This window comes from Bubalus bubalis, chromosome 1, assembly GCF_019923935.1.
Source record: "Bubalus bubalis isolate 160015118507 breed Murrah chromosome 1, NDDB_SH_1, whole genome shotgun sequence".
In the NCBI taxonomy this organism is placed as follows: domain Eukaryota; kingdom Metazoa; phylum Chordata; class Mammalia; order Artiodactyla; family Bovidae; genus Bubalus; species Bubalus bubalis.
Window position 1 is genome coordinate 117,914,073 of NC_059157.1, and position 10,934 is coordinate 117,925,006.

The window sequence follows — 10,934 nt, forward strand, 5'->3', positions numbered from 1 at the left end:
CGACAGAGAATAAGTGGTTGGATGGCATCACTGACTCAATGGACATGAATTTGGGTAAACTCCGGGAGTTGGTGATGGACAGGGAGGCCTGGTGTGCTGCAGTCCATGGGCTCGCAAAGAGTTGGATATGACTGAGAGACTGAACTGAACTGAACTGTAACTAGAGAAGCCCTGCACACAGCAACAAAGACCCAGAGCAGCCAAAAATAAACAAATACATGAATAATTTAAAAATAAAATGTATACATATATATATATAAATGAATCACTTTACAGCAGAAACTAATAAATACAACACTTTAAATCAACTATATGTCAATAAAACAATAAATTAGAATGTCATTTCAGAAGGTCCAACAGGAGTTCTAGAAAGAGATATCAAAGAAAGTAGTAGGGAGGATAGTACCAAAGGGATAAAATAAGACAAGTAAGAAAACAGAAGGAATAATGTAAATTCCCAGAAATGGAGGACATAATGAATGCCCAGTCCAAAGAATGCTGGAAGGCCTGTATCAGGGCAATCACATGAATTCAGACTCAGCTAAATTAGACTGGTCATCTTCCTCCAGTACAGATTTAAAACTTCTGGCTGTCATATCATTAGCAATCCCCTTTCAGAAAATGCCTGTCCCCAGTAAAGACCTATGTCCCAAATCTACTTTGTGCTGGAGCTGGCTCATATCAGCTTGCAAGAGCTGATAATTTGTCAAAAATTTTGCCATCTGGTTGTGTGATATTGTGATTTATAATAATAGTCCCTGCTTCTAGCACAGAGCTTCTAAAACCCATAAGTGGCAGAGAGATAATGGTGTCTTTTGTTACTTTAATGAGGTGACTTTGAGGATAGCCCTAGGTCATCTAAGGATAGGACCTGGTTGCCAGAGGAAACAACCCTGTGATTGGAGGTTGGACTTTTCAATGCCACCTCTCCTGCCCCTTGGCCCCTGGGGAAGGAGAGGGGCTAGAGGTTGGACCAGTCTCCAGTGGCCAATGATTTAATCAATCATGCCTATACATGAAGCCTGCACAAACCCCCAGGGGATGGGGTTTGGAGAGTTTCCTGATGGAACACATGGAGAATCAGGTAGAATGACACATCTGGAGAGGACATGGGATTCCTTCTCCCACACCTCACCTTAGACATCTTGTTCATCTGTTGGTCCTGAGTTATATCTTTTTATAATAAACTTGTAATCTAATAAGTAAAATGTTTGAGTTCTGTGAGCTGCTCTAGCAAACTAACTGAACTCAAGAAGTAGGGTTGTGGGAACCTCTGATCTACAACCATTTGGTCACAATCACAGTTGACAATCTGGACTTGTGACTGATGTCTCAAGCTGGGTTCAGGGCATTTTTGTAGTACTGAGCCCTTAAACCTGGGGGAGTTGATGGTATCTCTGGGTAGAGAGTGTCAGAATCAAGTTAAACTGTAGAATGCCCAGGTGGTGTCCTGAGAATTTCTGCCCACCTGCCTCCTACCCCTATATGCACATATACCCCCACATTGGAATTAGTGATAGGAGTTATCTTTTAGATTGCTTAGTACAACCATCACTATATAAGCTTTCAATTAGGTAAATTACCTTAAGAGTAAAAATAACCAATACTTAAAACATCCCAATTCCTAATAATTTTACACAGTTTTACAATTATCTATGCTATTGAGGTTATCTTTATCTGTGTGGTGGATAAACCATCTAAGAGCAGGCTTCTGGGCATCTTTCTTGACTCTACATTGATGACATCATGATAACATGAATTCAACCACAGTGAGAATATTTACACCACAGAAATGGGCAAACACCACAAACCAGGGTTTTTTCCCCCAGATTGCCAGTGGTTAAACCTACCAGTACATCACTGTTTATAGCATTCTTTGCCTAGTTCTCTTAGATATATAGTTGGATAAATGGGCAGCTTGCTGGTTGGTTGGTTATTTGGCTGGCTGGCTAATTGGCTGTGCTGTTGGAAGGCCCCTCCCTTTCTGACAGTCCCTGGAGCCCAAAGACCACCTGCCTAGTGCATGAACAGCAGAGGCACTTAGGAGGGCCTGACTCTAGCTGCCAAATGTCTGTTCTTACTTAAAAGTATCATCAATCAGCTCAGTCTTGCCTGAGTATGCAGAAGGAAACGCTTGCTGGGAGAAGCTGGGTATCTCTGCCCATATGGCTAGGGGAAGGAGAGCTTTCCAGGCAGAGGGAAGAGAGTACCTTTTATTCTCTTCATGCCTGTAAGTGGCCTTGGTGCCAAGCTGTCCCCTGTCCATTTCTCTGCCCCCACCCCCAGCGCCCCCAGTGTGGAGACTGACGGCACCACTGGTCACTGACACACTTCTTATTTTCATGGAGCCTTGGCTGGCAACGAGGCTGAGGGAAGAGCTAGGTACATGGCTCAGATCACACAGAAAATTCTGATGAGAAGCTCAGGCAGACACAGGTGCAACAAAATATGAAGGGACCAGGATCATCAGGAGCTCTCTAACAACGACAGCTGTGAATGGCAGTGGACTGTCATGTGACCCGAGTCAGCCAGAGAAGCCAAGCCCCGCCACACCATTTGCCCACCAGTACCCGCCCCCACCCCATCTTGCTCCAGAATGTCAGGAAATATCTCCTACCGTTTTTCCAGGCTCCCGGAAATGGTGGAAGGCTGGGTTCTCATCACCGCTCTGTTTCTCTACCCTGAGTATGCTGATTCCTTCCTCTGGGCTGCAGTTTTCCATCTGTAAAGTAATGGAATGAGCTTAGCTCAGCATCTCTCGGAACATATTAATGGCTATTTAGAAAAAAAAAAAAAAGGTTTTGTGGACAGAGTCCAAAGGTTTTTTGGACAAATGTTTGGAAAAGCCTAGACCCACACTGGATTCCTTTCTCAGAGATTCACAGTGTTCTTGTGTACATAGTAAAGTCTCTGAGAAGTCCTGCAGGAGAGAATTATGTCTATTTTTATTGTAGGGCAACTCAAATTTATTTCACTACAGAATTCTTTTTTAAAGAATTGCTGTTTTGGAGTAATTATCCAAGGATGGGTAAGAACATTTTGCAGGTAGGGCCCATTTGGTATGACCTGCCTGATTTCAGGGGTGTTGTTCAGTTGCTCAGTCGTGTCCTACTCTTTACGACCCCATGGACTGCAGCACACTAGGCTTCCCTGTACTTAACTATCTCCTGGAGTTTGCTCAAACTCATGTCCATTGAGTTGATTTCAAGGGTAATTGTGGCCATTTTGTGTTCATTTCCAAGTCATCGGCCACAAGTGAAACAGATGGAACAAACATTGTGGGCCTCCTCTGTTCCAGGTGATTTTTACATCTCTCATATTATGTAAACCTAATGAAAAACTGAAAGAAGCACATACTGCACCAATTTAACAGATGAGGAATACGGGGCTTACCAATATTAAATTACTGGCTCAAAGCTTCACAGTTAGCAAGTGGCAGAGCTGAGATGTGGCCAAAGCGTCTGATTCTGAGTCCCCTGCCCTTCCCTCCCCACCGCACATCTCCCAGGAGGGTGGAGAGGCCTGGACTCAGCTTGCGTTCTTTCTTCTTTTCTGGGCATGAGCTACAGCTGTTGCCATTGCCTTCTGGGTTTGGGCAAGCCCTCCCCACCCCCAGGGCTCCCCGACTCAGTCCCTCGGGGCAGCTGTCCCCACAGCCTGTTTGGGCTCTGGGCTCATCCCTGGGGCCCGGCTGCCACCCTCATCCCAGGCTCTTCTGGGGTCCCCGCCTGGTGTCCTGCACCTCCCCTGCCTTGCAGCCTCTCCCTTGGTCCCCTCAGGGCCCCCTCTCCTGTGTCATTCCTGGCGCTCATCATTTTTGGCTTTGTGTTAGAGCTATGCATGTGCCTCCTTTCCCTCAGCACTGTCTGAGAGGCTCAGCAGCCCTGCCTGCTGCTCTGGGGAGTGACTGTGGGAAGCCTGGCGTCAACCCGGTACTTCCTCAAGTGTGTTGATGAGTTTCTGGGACCCTGCTCCTGGTCTCTCTACAACCCACCCTGACCCCAGCAAGCCTCATGAATGGGGCACCCCTGGGAGACGGGAGGAAGAGTAGATGGAAGCCTGGTAGATAGTGATACAGGCCTCATACAGACCAATTCTGATCCTCCAGTGTCACCTCTCTGAGCCCCACCTGTGATACGGAGATCCAGGGCGGGCCTGACCACTGAACAGAAATGCTCTTGGCCTTCTCGGCTCTGCACAGAGTGAGTGAGTGAGTGAGACACTGTGGTGAGGACAAAGCAGATGGTGCTGCTGCAGACGACCGGGTGGCTGAGGCCTCCAGGGCTGCTGCAGAAAGGGCTCTCTGGGGAGTGAACTCCGAGATGAAGATCAGCATCTGGGGCAGAGTTGTTAGGATCCACACCTGTGGGAGGGAGGGCACGGAGGCAGGATTGCATGAAAAAAGTTGAGGCTTCAGCTGACTCCAGGGGCTTGGAGTCGGAGAGGAGGACTGCAGTAAATCCAGCATTGAAGGAGGGGTCAAACATTTTACATCCCTACGTTGATCACTCATTTGCCCACTGTGGGACACCCCAGAGTGCAATGAGACCTTGCTCCCAGTGGGTTTCTTCAGCTCCAATCTCACAGGGCCAAGAATGGAGCCTGTTGTCTAGCAATTCTCCCAGCAGTGGGGATGATGAAGTCTTCTTTCCAAGGGAGTCTGAGCAGCCTATCATGGTGCCCACCCTAAAGTGGTTCTCAAACTCAAATCACCTGGAGGCTGTGTTAAACCATCGCTGAACCCCAAGCGCTGGAGTTTGACTCAGCAGGTCCTGAGAATTTGCTCCCAGGTGGAGATGCTGCTGCCCTGGGGACCACATTCTGAGCACACTGTTCGAGTCTCATCTTTTCATACTCTGCAGACTGTGTATTATGTGGGGACTGTGTGAATATCCTGCTCTGACCTCTCACCCAATGCTTTCAGCGTCCACTGACTTGCAGGTGTCAGTCATTCTATCAGTGGTTGCAGATGGTGCTGCACTAATTCTTTGGTTCCTTCTGGATTTGTTAGCTGTCATTCTGCTGTAAAGAGGAGCTTTCTCTCTCTCTGCTTTACTCTTTAGACCAGTGGCTATTTATTTGAATTACCTGAGAGCTTTTAAAAATGATTAGCGCCTGCCCTCCAAATTCTGATCGAATTCTCTGGTTGGGGCTTGAGCATCACTGTATTTTTAAAGCTCCCAGGTGATTCTGCTGTGCAGTCTGGTTTACACAGACCTAAGAGCCTGGCCTGGGTGCTGAAGAGCCATGGGAAAGTTTGATGCAGGGGAACAAAAACCCCCATTGGAGTGTTAGAAGGGGCCCTCTGATGAGAGCTGGGGGGTGGTGAGTGGAGTGGGAACTGAGATTTTGCTGTTGCAAAACCCTGCTGGAACACCATGAAGGTGAAATCAAAGAAATAAAATTCTGTGCAAAAGTATTTAGGTGCTGCAGTCCTGGGAAGTGTCTTTGAGGAATTTGTGGACTGAAGTTAATAAAAAAGGAATAGACAATCTCTTTCATATATGTGACCAGGCCCGCATTTCAAGCGTCTTCACATTCCTGAAAACTCACACTTAGAAACACTTGGGAAGGACAGAGGAGGACTGAGGGTCAGGGTGGGGTATGTACTCCCCGCCCCCATGTTTGCTCTCCAGCCCCTGAGAGCTGAGCAGCCAGCCATCTGCCCCTCACCTGAAAGTGGCTCTAAGACACAAGAGGCTTTAATCCTTTTGACTTAAGGTTCTCATTAGTTTTAAGATTATTCATTGTGGTTGGCTTTACTTGGCTATTTATTTAAGTTACACAGTTGCACATACATATATCAACCATGGTGTGGGGTGGGAGCCTAGGACTTGGGGCAGAGGGCCTTACACTGCTCAGTCCCCCGGTAGACTGTGGCCAGACAGGGTGGTGGCCTCCGGAGCCGAGTCCGTTGCCCCGGGAAGACTCCAGGGCCGCTCAGGAAGGCCCATCTGGGGTCTTGGCAACTTTTCTTTGCAGAAGGGGCCCTTCTTGGGCATCTGAAAGCGTCTAGCTGGCAGGTTTCTTAAAGAGCTGAAACTGCAGTCACTGGAAGGCTGACCCTGGGTTGATTCACGGATCCTTCCTCTTAGCTCTGCCAGTGCCTCAGGGAAAGGCCTGGCCCAGAGCACTATGAAGGCTCCTTCTTCATGCACACTCAGCCTTCCAGACTGCCCTCCAGGACCCAGAGCGTATACCACAAGCTCCTAATAGAGTCCTCCAACCCAGCATCTCTTAGACACAGCCAACTTCATTCCATCAGGAGGCCACTCCGACTTCTCTCTCATATCAAGGGACCCAAGGGGCACCCAGGCACAGGGGCATGCTCACGGAGCACCCAGTAGTCGGAGCACCAAGACCTGGCTCAGTGATTACATGTGACACACATGACAGGGCACAGCAAGGGTGTCACAGGTGCCGGAGGACCCTGGGGAAGGGGGATGAATGAGAGCTCCTCAGAGAAGAGTGGCATTTGAGCCTGCTGCAGTCTGGTTCTGCCCCTGCCCTTGCTGTGGGGTCTTGGGCAAGTCCCCTCCCCTCTGCGGGCCACTGTCCTCACCTTCTGCTTGCCCCGCCAGGCTGTAGCACTCCACAGCCCTGGAATTGTTCGTGGGGCGCAGGCTCCCATTCAAAGTGGCCCAGCCTGTCACCACTCTCCCCTCCTGTGGCCTACATTTTGGGTACGGCAGCAGGGAGCATCGGGGGTTTGCAGGCTGGTGAGCAGATGAAGCTGACCACTCTCTCCAGGTTTATCCACTGCCAGCTGCAGGTAGTGGAGGCAGAGACACTGGGACTCTAGCTTTGGTGCTGAGTGACCTTGGGTGAGTCATTTTCCCTTTCTGGGATTCAGGCTCCTCATCTGTTGAAAGGGGCAATGCCTGCCTCTGTGCTCAAAGAACTGATGGGCAGATCAAAGGTGATGACCTTTGAACCCAGTGAAGAGCCTTTGGTTGAATGTGGGGATGAAAACAGCTATTTCCATCATGAGGAAGAATGCTCGGGTCCTTCCCTCCTAGCAGGAGCTTTGCAAATCTGGGGCAGTGGTTTTTCCTTATAGCCAGGTGGCCCGATTTCATTTTATTTCTTTTTCAGCTCTTCACACCCTTCAAAATATGAAACTGCCTGCTACCCAGCTCCAGAGGAGGACAGTGAGGTTCAACAAAGTAATACTTACAAATCATCTGGCTATGCCGCCAGCTCCTTGGCCCTCCCCAGGCCCCTCCTGCCCACCTCCCCTACCCAGGTCTCCCTCTGGGGGGACCTCCCAGTTTCAGAAGTCCGTCCTCCTCCTGGGACTTTTCTCTTATGGTTCTAGCTCTGGGTCCCTGGCAGTCTGTCCCAGGTCCTCTGACATCCCAGAGGAGGCTCTTTCATACACTGCCCAGCCCTGTCCACCTGGCCCTCTGCCGGCCAAAGATTCGCCTGACAGGACTGAGCTCTTTTCTCCCCTTAGAGTTTTTCTTCCTTTCTTTGAAAATGTCCAACACAGAAATGGAATTTAGAAGAAATCAATATCCTCAGATGGAGGAGAACTTGCTGCATGTACAGCAAATCAATTTGGCACAAATTTACAGAGCACCTGCTGTGGGTGGGGCCCTCAGCTCTGGAGGGAATCAGGGTTCAATCAGCACCCCCTAGGCCATGGAGATGAACATGGGCAGGAGGGGAGAGGGACACAGGCATCAGTAATTCATATTTAAGCTGAAGAGTGTTGCCAAACCATAAAATCATTTACCCCTCTGAGCTGCCAGTTCCTTGCCTGTGGTATGCTGGCAATAATACCTACCTACGGTGGTTGTACAAAAAACAGGAAATGAATTTTTTTTTTAGATGTATGTGAATGGATCTTGCAAGTAGCAACTCACTATTTGGCTGTGTTTCTGGGAAGAGGGTGGATTTGCACTTTGAAAAATGATGTAATATTACGTCTTACTGTTAGTACCAGAGAGATCCAAAATAAGAAATGACTTAAGCAAAATACAAGGTTTTTTCTTTTCAAAGAACTAGACAGAGGTAGGTGGCCTCTATACAGAGGTAATGCTAGTATAGCAGCTCCATGGGGTCAAGAACCCACAGCATCCTTTGGCCTTGTTGCTTTTCTATATGTTGGTTCAGTCCCAAGATATGGTCCAAAATGGCTGCTCCAGTTCCAGCCATTAAATCCACATTCCAGGCACCAAGAAGGAAGAAAAGGAGAAAAGTATATTTTTTCCCTTTAAAAGAGAGTCCCTGAAGTGACACCTACCTGTTGACTAGATCTTAGTCACATGCTGGGAAATGTAGGCTTCCTTCTGAATGGCCATATTCTTAGCTAACTGTCCCATGGAACAGGGGAGAACACATTTGGGGGCCTACAAGCCTCAGCTGCTTTAGGTAGACTGCCCTCTGACTGCCTGCAGACTTTGTCTTCAGCTCTCTTTTCTTTTTGCTTTAAGGAGACTTCTTTCTGCCCCTCCCATTTCGTGTCTAGATGAATGAACCCACAAGAACTTGGCTGGCTGGCTCTGAATTCCGACTTCCCTGGGAAAGCACAGAACGTTACCTACACTGTTTAGCTGCTCCAGAAAGAGTTCTGCCAGGAGCAGAGGGGTGTATCAGGGAGTTGTCTGAACAACCTCAGTGGCATGACTCCATTGATCTGAGGATTTGCCCTCGGACAGGAGGCGTCCTCTCTCTGAGGCACCAGGCAGGAAGGCCGTCTGAGGAGCCGACGGAGACACAGCCCTCCTCTCCCCAGTGCTGGGGAAGGAGATTCTCTCTCTTGAACCCACATCCACTTTTCCCATGGGACACAGGTGCCCCCATACCTCCCCCTGACTCCCGCTCCCCACAGTCACTGGGCCCATGAAAGAAGAGAAAGCTGGGAGAGGAGCTGGGCAAGTTGTAAAAAGAAGTTGTCTGCAGAATTCCGCCTCTTCCTGCCTTGGGGCGCCCAGGCTTCAGGAACATGGGGTGTCCTGTGAGGCTCTTAGTGTTCATCTCCCTGGCCCATTGCTGCCTGACTTCTGACAAAGATCCCCTCACCCATCTCAGGGCCTCGCCGGCCCCATGCCTGCCTTCGTCTGTCTTTCTACAGCCTCATGGAAAAGCCTGTCCTGCCTTCCCTTGTACTGATCCTTGGCCTGGAATGCCGACCCCACCCTGGCCTTTCGGCCCTCCACCGAGTCCCCCTGCGCCCTCTTGCCTCAGTTCCCTGCTTCTACCCCACTTGACTGTGACGACCTCTCATCCCATCCCCACCTTGAAATCCCCTTTGTGCCCAAAACACATTACTAATGGGACCACTTTTGGTCTCGGGTGTAAGTATCCGGCAGCTGTCCTGAGTTTTGCACTTGACTGAGGCCGTTGAGGTAGAAGCGACCTTGCTGTGTTTTTCCCCAATGAGGAGCAGAGTAGTTGCTCAGCAGTGTGTGCTGAAGGAACACTGATGGACTCAGGTTAGCCCACCGCCACACTGCCCACCAAATGAGAAGTGTTTACCCGTGGGAACAGGGTGGTGAGTCCCTAGAACTAGGTGGACTTCAGGGCATATTTAGTGGGTCGGCTGGGCACTCAGCACTGTTTAGGGCATTGTTTGCATGGGACATGCACTCTGAGTTCCATACAGCCTGGCTTCAAATAAGCTCACGGGTACAAGTTGTCTTCGCTGAACTTGGGGACTGTCTGCATTTGCCCATAAGCAGGCCCAGGAGCCCAGTCTAAAGACTGGTCAAGATGGGAAGACCATAAGCATTCCTGAAGCAGGAAGGAGCAGACATGAAATAGGAAGTCCCCCAGCTCCTTGTCCTTTGAAATTATAAAGACCTGAAACCATCTCCCCAGCCCACCCCTCCAGCACAAATGAAACCCTAGCAATTCCACTGTTGCCAGGATCACAGCTGTCTACTTCACTGTGTCCTAAACAGATTTCTCTGAACCTTGAAGGTCAACACTGCAGCACTTCCTGGATAAAAAATAAAAAAGTCATTAGCTCCCATTAGCCAAGGCCCACCTCTGGGCATATGGTGAGGACTGTATCACTGTCCCCTTCCCTTTTAACCTGCATCAATCTTTATGCAATTAACCCCATCTAACTTGACATTTACTTGGTCAGGCGTGTCTACTGAACAACCCCCTGACTCACTGAATCCTTGTTTCTGTTGATCCTTACTCAGACCTATGTATTCAGCTCTCCTGCTGCTGAAAGGCACCAGTTAAACAGCTTCACGGAGAAAGTTGTGTCCAAAACAATTTTTATACCCTCCCATCCCTGTGCTGAAAGAGGTAATTCATGATTGAAAATGACTGATCTGAGGAATTTTCTCTAAAGCTAAAATCTTAGATTTTGCTTAGCTGTTTGATTTAGCATCTCAACATTTTTATTAATGATATTTTTGATGCCTGAGAACATGTTTGGTGTTTTAGTTTTTTACTGTATCTATTTTACATACAGAAAGGAATACATATAAAGTACACAGCTTGATGTATCTCTGCAAACAAGGCAGACTTTTGTAAGTCTGTTTTGTAAGTCTGTACCCCTCTGTTCAGTTCAGTTTGGTCACTCAGTCATGTCTGACTCTTTGTGACCCCATGGACTGCTGCACGCCAGGCTTCCCTGTCCATCATCAACTACCAGAGCTTGCTCAGACTCATGTCCATTGAGTCAGTGATGCCATCCAACCATCTCATCCTCTGTCGTCCCCTTCTCCTGCCTTCAATCTTTCCCAGCATCAGAGTCTTTTCCAATAAGTCAGTTCTTTGCATCAGGTGGCCAAAGTATTGGAGCTTCAGCATTAGTCTTTCCAATAAATATTCAGGGTTGATTTCCTTTAGGATTGACTGGTTTGACCTCTTTCCTGTCCAAGGGACTCTCAAGAGTCTTCTCCAACCCTGCATTTCAAAAGCATCAATTTTTCAGCAATCAGGTTTCCTTATGGTCCAACTCTCACATC